Here is a 7,416-nt window from a genome sequence, read left to right as displayed (position 1 = left end):
CTGCAACTCTCTTCTGGCTGGACTACCAGCATCTGCCACCAGACCCCTGCAGCTCATTCAGAATGCTGCGGCTCGTCTGGTCTTCAACCCCCCCAGACACTCCCACGTAACTCCCCTGCTCACTACCCTCCACTGGCTGCCTGTTATAGCTCGCATCAAATTCAAAACATTGGTCCTAGCATACCAGGCAGTCAAGGGATCAGCCCCAGCATACCTTCACAAGATATTCAAACCCTACATGCCAGCCAGATCCCTCCGTTCTGCTACCTCAGGACGCCTAGCACCTCCCCCTCTTCGCACCTGCACTTCCAGAACACGTCTCCTGTCTGTTCTGGCCCCACGATGGTGGAATGACCTCCCTGTGGAGGTCAGAACAGCTGAGACTGTGACCCATTTCAAACGACGACTGAAGACCCACCTCTTCAGGCTGCACCTCTCTCCATCCCTCCCTTCCCCCCTGTAAATGACTAAACTTAGGGTTGTAACTAGGCAGCTGTTTCATAGGTTACTTAGTTGATGCGCCTGTCTTAACGACTACTTGTATTTTTATTTATTTTTATTTTTCCATAGATTGCGTTGTTCCATAGATTGCGTTCCGATCGCATATCCGCCTGCCTGAGTGACATCCAGAGCTGGATGACCAAACACCAGCTCAAGCTCAACACAAACAAAACGGAACTTCTCCATATTCCTTCTCTTACCTCTCCCACTTCTCATCTCCCCATTTCTTTAGGAGACACTCCCCTACACCCTTCACAGAGTGCCCGAAATCTTGGAGTTGTGCTCGACAACAGGCTGTCACTCTCTGAGAATATCGCGGCAACCACCCGGTCGTGCAGGTTCATCCTGTACAATATCCGCAGAATAAGACCACTCCTCACCAATTATTCCACACAGCTCCTGGTCCAGGCCATGATACTGTCACGTCTGGACTACTGCAACTCCCTCCTGGCTGGCCTCCCAGCATCAGCCACCAGACCCCTTCAGCTCATCCAGAATGCAGCAGCACGTCTGGTTTACAACCTCCCTCGTGACTCCCACGTCACTCCCCTCCTCATCTCCCTCCACTGGCTACCAGTGCAAGCTCGCATCCGGTTTAAGACACTGGTGCTTGCTTTCCAAGCAGTCAAGGGGTCAGCTCCTGGTTATCTGCAGAAGATGATCAGACCCTACAAGCCGGCCAGATCGCTCCGATCGGCTACTACAGGGCGGCTGATTCCTCCCCCTACACGAGCAGCAACAAGGTCTCGACTCTTTGCAGTTCTGGCCCCACGATGGTGGAACGATCTTCCAGTGGAGGTCAGAACAGCAGAGTGTCTGAGCACCTTCAAACGGAAACTCAAGACGCACCTCTTCTCTGTGTACCTCTCTCCTCTTCCCTAAACCCCCTCCCATAACTATAAAAAAAAAAAAAAAAAAATTTTGTTCAGACTATCTTGTTTTTCCTTATTGTATGCATCATAGTAAAGGCTTTTTATCTACATGTTGTTCAATGGACTTAAGCGGACTTGATCCTGAGTTTGGTTACTCTGTTGTAAGTCGCTCTGGATAAGAGCGTCAGCTAAATACCTATAATGTAATGTAATGTAATGTTGCCGTTCTCGTTGTTAGTGTTAATCAGTTTAACCATCAGGGTCCAAGTTGAACTATGCGGTTGTTCCCTGTACTTGGACCGGTACTTCTCTCTAGGGGTTTCGTCATACTTGTTCCTGGTTATGGTTATACACTTTGTTGTACGTCGCTCTGGATAAGAGCGTCTGCCAAATGCCTGTAATGTAATGTAATGTAATGTAATGGTTAAAGAGTAGGCTGTCTGTCACGGTTCTGTGTTTCTGTCTCTGTTTTTCCTTGTTGGGCCGCCTGTTTCGTGTCCTGCTCGTTCCCCTGTTAATTGTATTATTGCTTTCAATTATTTTATTATTGTTTCTGACTGTGTCTCGTTGTTCCCACCCTCCCTATCCTGGTTTGATTGTTAATTGTGCCCTCCTGTGTCTTGTTGGTTTTCAGTCTATTTAAGTCCTTTGTCTCCCTGACTTGGGTACTGGTTCCTTGTGTTTCTGACTTTGTTTCTGACTATGTATCTGCCCGCTTTGGTCCTGCTTGTGCGTTTCATGTGAGTGTTTGTGCTTGTGTTTCCGCCTGTGTGTTTCCGCCTGTGTGTTTCCGCTTGTGTTTTTCCACCTGTGTGTTTTTCATTTTTAATGATGCACCACGCATTTATTTTTCCTCTGCTTATTCTCTCTGATTTGCCATATTCTACATGGTCTACCACCCGTTTCATCCACTGGATCTGCATCTTATGCGAGACATCAAATGTAAAGCGCTTTGGATAAAATCACTATATAAATACAGTCCATTTACCATTTATGCTGGCATTGTGATCCACTGGATCTGCATCTTATGCTGGCATTGTGATCCACTGGATCTGCATCTTATGCTGGCATTGTGATCTAGGAGCAGATTTGAGCCTGCAACCCCCACATCATATATCCACTGGCATAAGCCAGCAAGTAAAACATTATGAACAAAATGCTACTATGTACCAAGTACTTCTATGTACCGACTAGTACTATGTACAAAGTAATTGAGCATGTGATAAAAGACCTCAGCAGATCACACAGATTTATGCCCAACAGACCAGTGCACAATGAGCCCAATCCGTGTGGGGGTTTCATGTCAGCTTCTGCTATGAGTTATTTAATTCATTAATTAATTTAATTACCACAAACATTTATTTAATTTGACAGTTTTGATAAAGCCATGGTCTACAGCTGAACACTGCGTATATATCCTCTGTGAAAAGGTTTCATTGTGATCTGATACAGAAGTGAACCAGCAGCGGAGTATACAACTCTTCGGAAAATTAAGCCAGAACACACCCCTAACTTCCAGGAATTGAGCTGTGCAGGTCTGGAGCAGACTTTCCTCCAGGTCCTCTTTACTAGTAAATTCTATCCTGGCTATACACAATCACAATAAGCATATAATTCAATCCGTCACAATGTAATGTATCAAAATACTAAATCTGAGAAATGCGACCCTTCTCCAGGCTCCTGGAAAGCAGGGCTTCAGTCCTTTAAACGGAAACCAAATGCCCTTCCAAGAATTTGCTTACAAATATAGTCTTTTAACATTCCTGGTGTTTAACAAAGCCAAACAATAGGTAAACAGAGGACACAAACCGAGACAATCAGGTTATTCCTTTATTGTCCTCCTTGACTAAACCAATCACCATAACAGCAACTGCAGACCTTATAATAGATGACCTGAGGTTTTATTAGGTGAGGGTTCTGTGCCATGTCAGCCCAGAACAGGCCGTCCAGCTCCACCAAACCAACGAAAACAAGACCAAATGGGAACCAGGGCTGTGCATCGCATTGCAGAAGGTGGTGGTGTAGGGGGATGCTCAGTTAAGGTGGTGGTGTAGGGGGACGCTCAGTTAAGGTGGTGGTGTAGGGGGACGCAGAAGCTGGTGGCGTAGGGGGACGCTCAGTTAAGGTGGTGGTGTAGGGGGAAGCACAGTTAAGATGGTGGTGTAGGGGGAAGCTCAGATAAGGTGGTGGTGTAGGGGGACGCTCAGTTAAGGCGGTGGTGTAGGGGGCGCTCAGTTAAGGCGGTGGTGTAGGGGGGACGCTCAGTTAAGGCGGTGGTGTAGGGGGACGCTCAGTTAAGGCGGTGGTGTAGGGGACGCTCAAGTAAGGAGGTGGTGTAGGGGGACGCTCAGTTAAGGTGGTGGTGTAGGGGTCTCTCAGTTAAGGCGGTGGTGTAGGGGGGCGCTCAGTTAAGGTGGTGGTGTAGGGGGACGCTCAGTTAAGGCGGTGGTGTAGGGGGAAGCACAGTTAAGGTGGTGGTGTAGGGGGAAGCTCAGTTAAGGCGGTGGTGTAGGGGGACGCTCAGTTAAGGCGGTGGTGTAGGGGGACGCTCAGTTAAGGCGGTGGTGTAGGGGGACGCTCAGTTAAGGTGGTGGTGTAGGGGGACGCTCAGTTAAGGAGGTGGTGTAGGGGGATTCTCAGTTAAGGTGGTGGTGTAGGGGGAAGCACAGTTAAGGTGGTGGTGTAGGGGAAGCACAGTTAAGGTGGTGGTGTAGGGGGACGCTCAGTTAAGGAGGTGGTGTAGGGGGATTCACAGTTAAGGTGGTGGTGTAGGGGGAAGCACAGTTAAGGTGGTGGTGTAGGGGGACGCTCAGTTAAGGTGGTGGTGTAGGGGGATTCTCAGTTAAGGTGGTGGTGTAGGGGGTAGCACAGTTAAGGTGGTGGTGTAGGGGGAAGCACAGTTAAGGTGGTGGTGTAGGGGGACGCTCAGTTAAGGTGGTGGTGTAGGGGGACGCTCAGTTAAGGTGGTGGTGTAGGGGGACGCTCAGTTAAGGAGATGGTGTAGGGGGACGCTCAGTTAAGGCGGTGGTGTAGGGAGAAGCACAGTTAAGGCGGTGGTGTAGGGGGAAGCACAGTTAAGGCGGTGGTGTAGGGGGACGCTCAGTTAAGGCGGTGGTGTAGGGGGACGCTCAGTTAAGGCGGTGGTGTAGGGGGACTCTCAGTTAAGGCGGTGGTGTAGGGGGACGCTCAGTTAAGGCGGTGGTGTAGGGGGACGCTCAGTTAAGGCGGTGGTGTAGGGGGGCGCTCAGTTAAGGCGGTGGTGTAGGGGGACGCTCAGTTAAGGTGGTGGTGTAGGGGGACGCTCAGTTAAGGCGGTGGTGTAGGGGGACGCTCAGTTAAGGCGGTGGTGTAGGGGGACGCTCAGTTAAGGAGGTGGTGTAGGGGGACGCTCAGTTAAGGTGGTGGTGTAGGGGGTCTCTCAGTTAAGGCGGTGGTGTAGGGGGGCGCTCAGTTAAGGTGGTGGTGTAGGGGGAAGCACAGTTAAGGCGGTGGTGTAGGGGGACCCAGTGCGTTGATCTGGATTTCAGCGCCATCTTACGGCTGCCTCGCGTTGCATCCACACGTCTGCAGGGGGAATCTAAGAGGTTGGCACGTTATTACCTTCCCTGGGTTAAATCGGAGGATCGCCCGCTTTTTCATTAAAGAAGACAGCTTTGGGTTCTACCATTCATTTTTGGTATTTTAAGCCTGTTCAAGCACTTTGGTCAGCTGTGGTTGTTGTGAATGTGCTATATAAATAAACTTTGACTTGACTTGACTTGTATAGACTGGCCCTACCCAGGGCTTTTCGCTGGAGGATTATTTACACATTCTGGCAGAATCTTTCAGTCTGAATCAGAGAGATCTATTTAAGATTTTCTTGTGAGACAAAAGTGAGTCTGTGTGACAGAAAAAGGTGTTTTATGGTTGTGAATCCAGCTGTGGGCTTTTGCGATGATGATGGAAGGGTTCAGAGTTCAAAGTTCACAACCCCCACTTGCTGACAACCTGAAATGGTGCCCCACTGCGTACCTCAGACCAGATTCTGTGCTTCTGATGCACAGTAACTATCCCATACACTGTCCTTTCTATGTGACCACAGCAGAGGATTGGGCCACTAACCTATGAGCTAACATATACAAATGGCCAATGTTATTATTGGCCTTATGCAGCAAAAATATATTGCCATGTATTTGAACATATGCTGCAATATATTGAAGAGTGCATGTGAATATAAAAGTACTCCTATATATTTTTCAATATCCGATACTTGCAGATCAATCACACATTCTGTTGGTTATATTCAGATATATTCCAAAGCAGCAATACTCGGTATATTTTACATATATTTCCATGCCTTATTCAGTACATTTAGTTCAAAATGCACTCAGTTCAAATTAAAATATTTAGAACTTTCCATATATATGAGTTTCTTGTTTCAAAAGGAAATCAGTGTCAAGTATTCATACCATAGGTAGTTCAAGTAAATGCTAAAAATATTATCAAATGAGCCTTCCTCATCAAGAATTCCAATACACTGGATCCTCTTATAAGGCGGAAATTACATATTTTTGCTGTGTAAGGATGGTCAGTGTGGTAGTTAGAGTCATTGATAGGGGAGTCTGGGGAAGACTTAATTGCTTCTCAAGACACAGAAAGCAGTGGAAAGCCTATGATCAGTCTGGGCCCTGGCAAAGGGAATGTCTGATTCACGGAAGGGTAATTGGAATGAGCAAAAAAAAGTGGCCATGTGTGTTTGGAGGGCTGGAGATTGTGAGTGTAACTCTGTGTCAGTAATGCCTGACTCACATCAGTAAGAACATAAATAAATCAATCTACCCCCCCTCCCCCCCACCTCCAGTGTGGTATGAGAATCACGCTTCAAGGAAAACCTGGCCACCTGACACCACCAGATGACCCACAGCCTGGGGAACGCAGAGGAGCAAAGCTTACAGCCCCCCAAGAAACGTGACGCACCTCCATCTGCCAGACGACATCACCACCACCACTGCTGCCAGTCTATTTAACAGTCACCCGATAGGCAAAACAGATATGCATTTAAATTAAATGTAACTAAATTATATGTTGTGAATTGCAGCACAATATGTTGTACTCATTTCATTCGTTCAATTAAATTCCATTCAAGTTGTTAGAATGTGAATCATGGAGGTGTTCTCCAGAAGATTCCCCAAAGCAGAACAGGCGTAATCTTCCCGTGGCATCCTGGCCAATCGGACGGCTGCAGCTCTCCCAAAGAGATTGGATACCTCAGGACCGGAGGGAGAGAGAGACTCGACTTTTAACCCCTTGTGTAGCACCCCCTTTTTAAACACAAGCCTGAACATGACATACCTAAAATTAAATGGTTACTATTCTTGAACCATTTTGACTACAGGCATAATCCTGATGTCTTCCAAAAGGCAACCATTGGTTTGTTTTCCAAAAGTCAGAATTACTGTAAATCTTTCTTAAATTTTTTTTTAGTTGACACAGATGCTTGTCTCTGTGCCTGGTGGGCTTAAAAGCACAATGCAGCCACAGCTGCAATGCCTGCTGCAACAAATCCTGGTTCAAATTTGATGACTATACCACCAAAAATGAGCGTTCTGCATTGTTTTTTTCTGAGCTATGTCTACGCTGGTTGCCAGGAAGGCCATTTGGAAACTCCAAAAGAACACTTGGTAATCAAATGATATTATGGGTCTTCAGAGGCATAAAATTCTATACATTGTATACTATATGTTTGTGGAAGAAGTATGCTTGAAAGTAGCTTGCTTTCCCCCTGCCAGTCACCCCCCCGCCCCTCTCTCTCATTCTCCTCCCTCTCCATCTCCCTCTCCTTGCTCTCCTCTTGCAACCTCTGGCAATAGCAGGTCTGGAAGATTGTAGAAAATACATGCATGAGCAATATAGTTTACTAATTCATTGATTGAGGTCCATTGATTGATGTTCATTCAAATACCCTACCCTCATAAACATGTTAAAATATTCTCAATTTTCAGTATTCTAAAATATTTTAATTATTAAGAATGCCCACTCCATATTTATACAGTAAGAGTACTGA

The 7,416-nt window shown here is 46.8% G+C and overlaps 1 long non-coding RNA gene across 2 annotated transcripts; it reads left to right on the top strand.

Moving 5' to 3' along the window:
* The first annotated feature begins 2,069 nt into the window (after positions 1–2,069).
* LOC135242739 (uncharacterized) lies at positions 2,070–6,732 on the top strand. Of its 2 annotated transcripts, none has more exons than XR_010326449.1 (2): positions 2,070–2,113; positions 6,214–6,732. It is a non-coding gene; the product is annotated as an uncharacterized LOC135242739 (long non-coding RNA). The 2 variants fall into 2 exon arrangements; XR_010326450.1 differs by lacking the exon at positions 2,070–2,113 and adding an exon at positions 2,772–2,908.
* The last annotated feature ends 684 nt before the right edge of the window (positions 6,733–7,416 follow it).

This window comes from Anguilla rostrata, chromosome 16 (assembly GCF_018555375.3).
Source record: "Anguilla rostrata isolate EN2019 chromosome 16, ASM1855537v3, whole genome shotgun sequence".
Taxonomy (NCBI): domain Eukaryota; kingdom Metazoa; phylum Chordata; class Actinopteri; order Anguilliformes; family Anguillidae; genus Anguilla; species Anguilla rostrata.
This window is presented reverse-complemented; position numbering and strand designations above follow the sequence as displayed.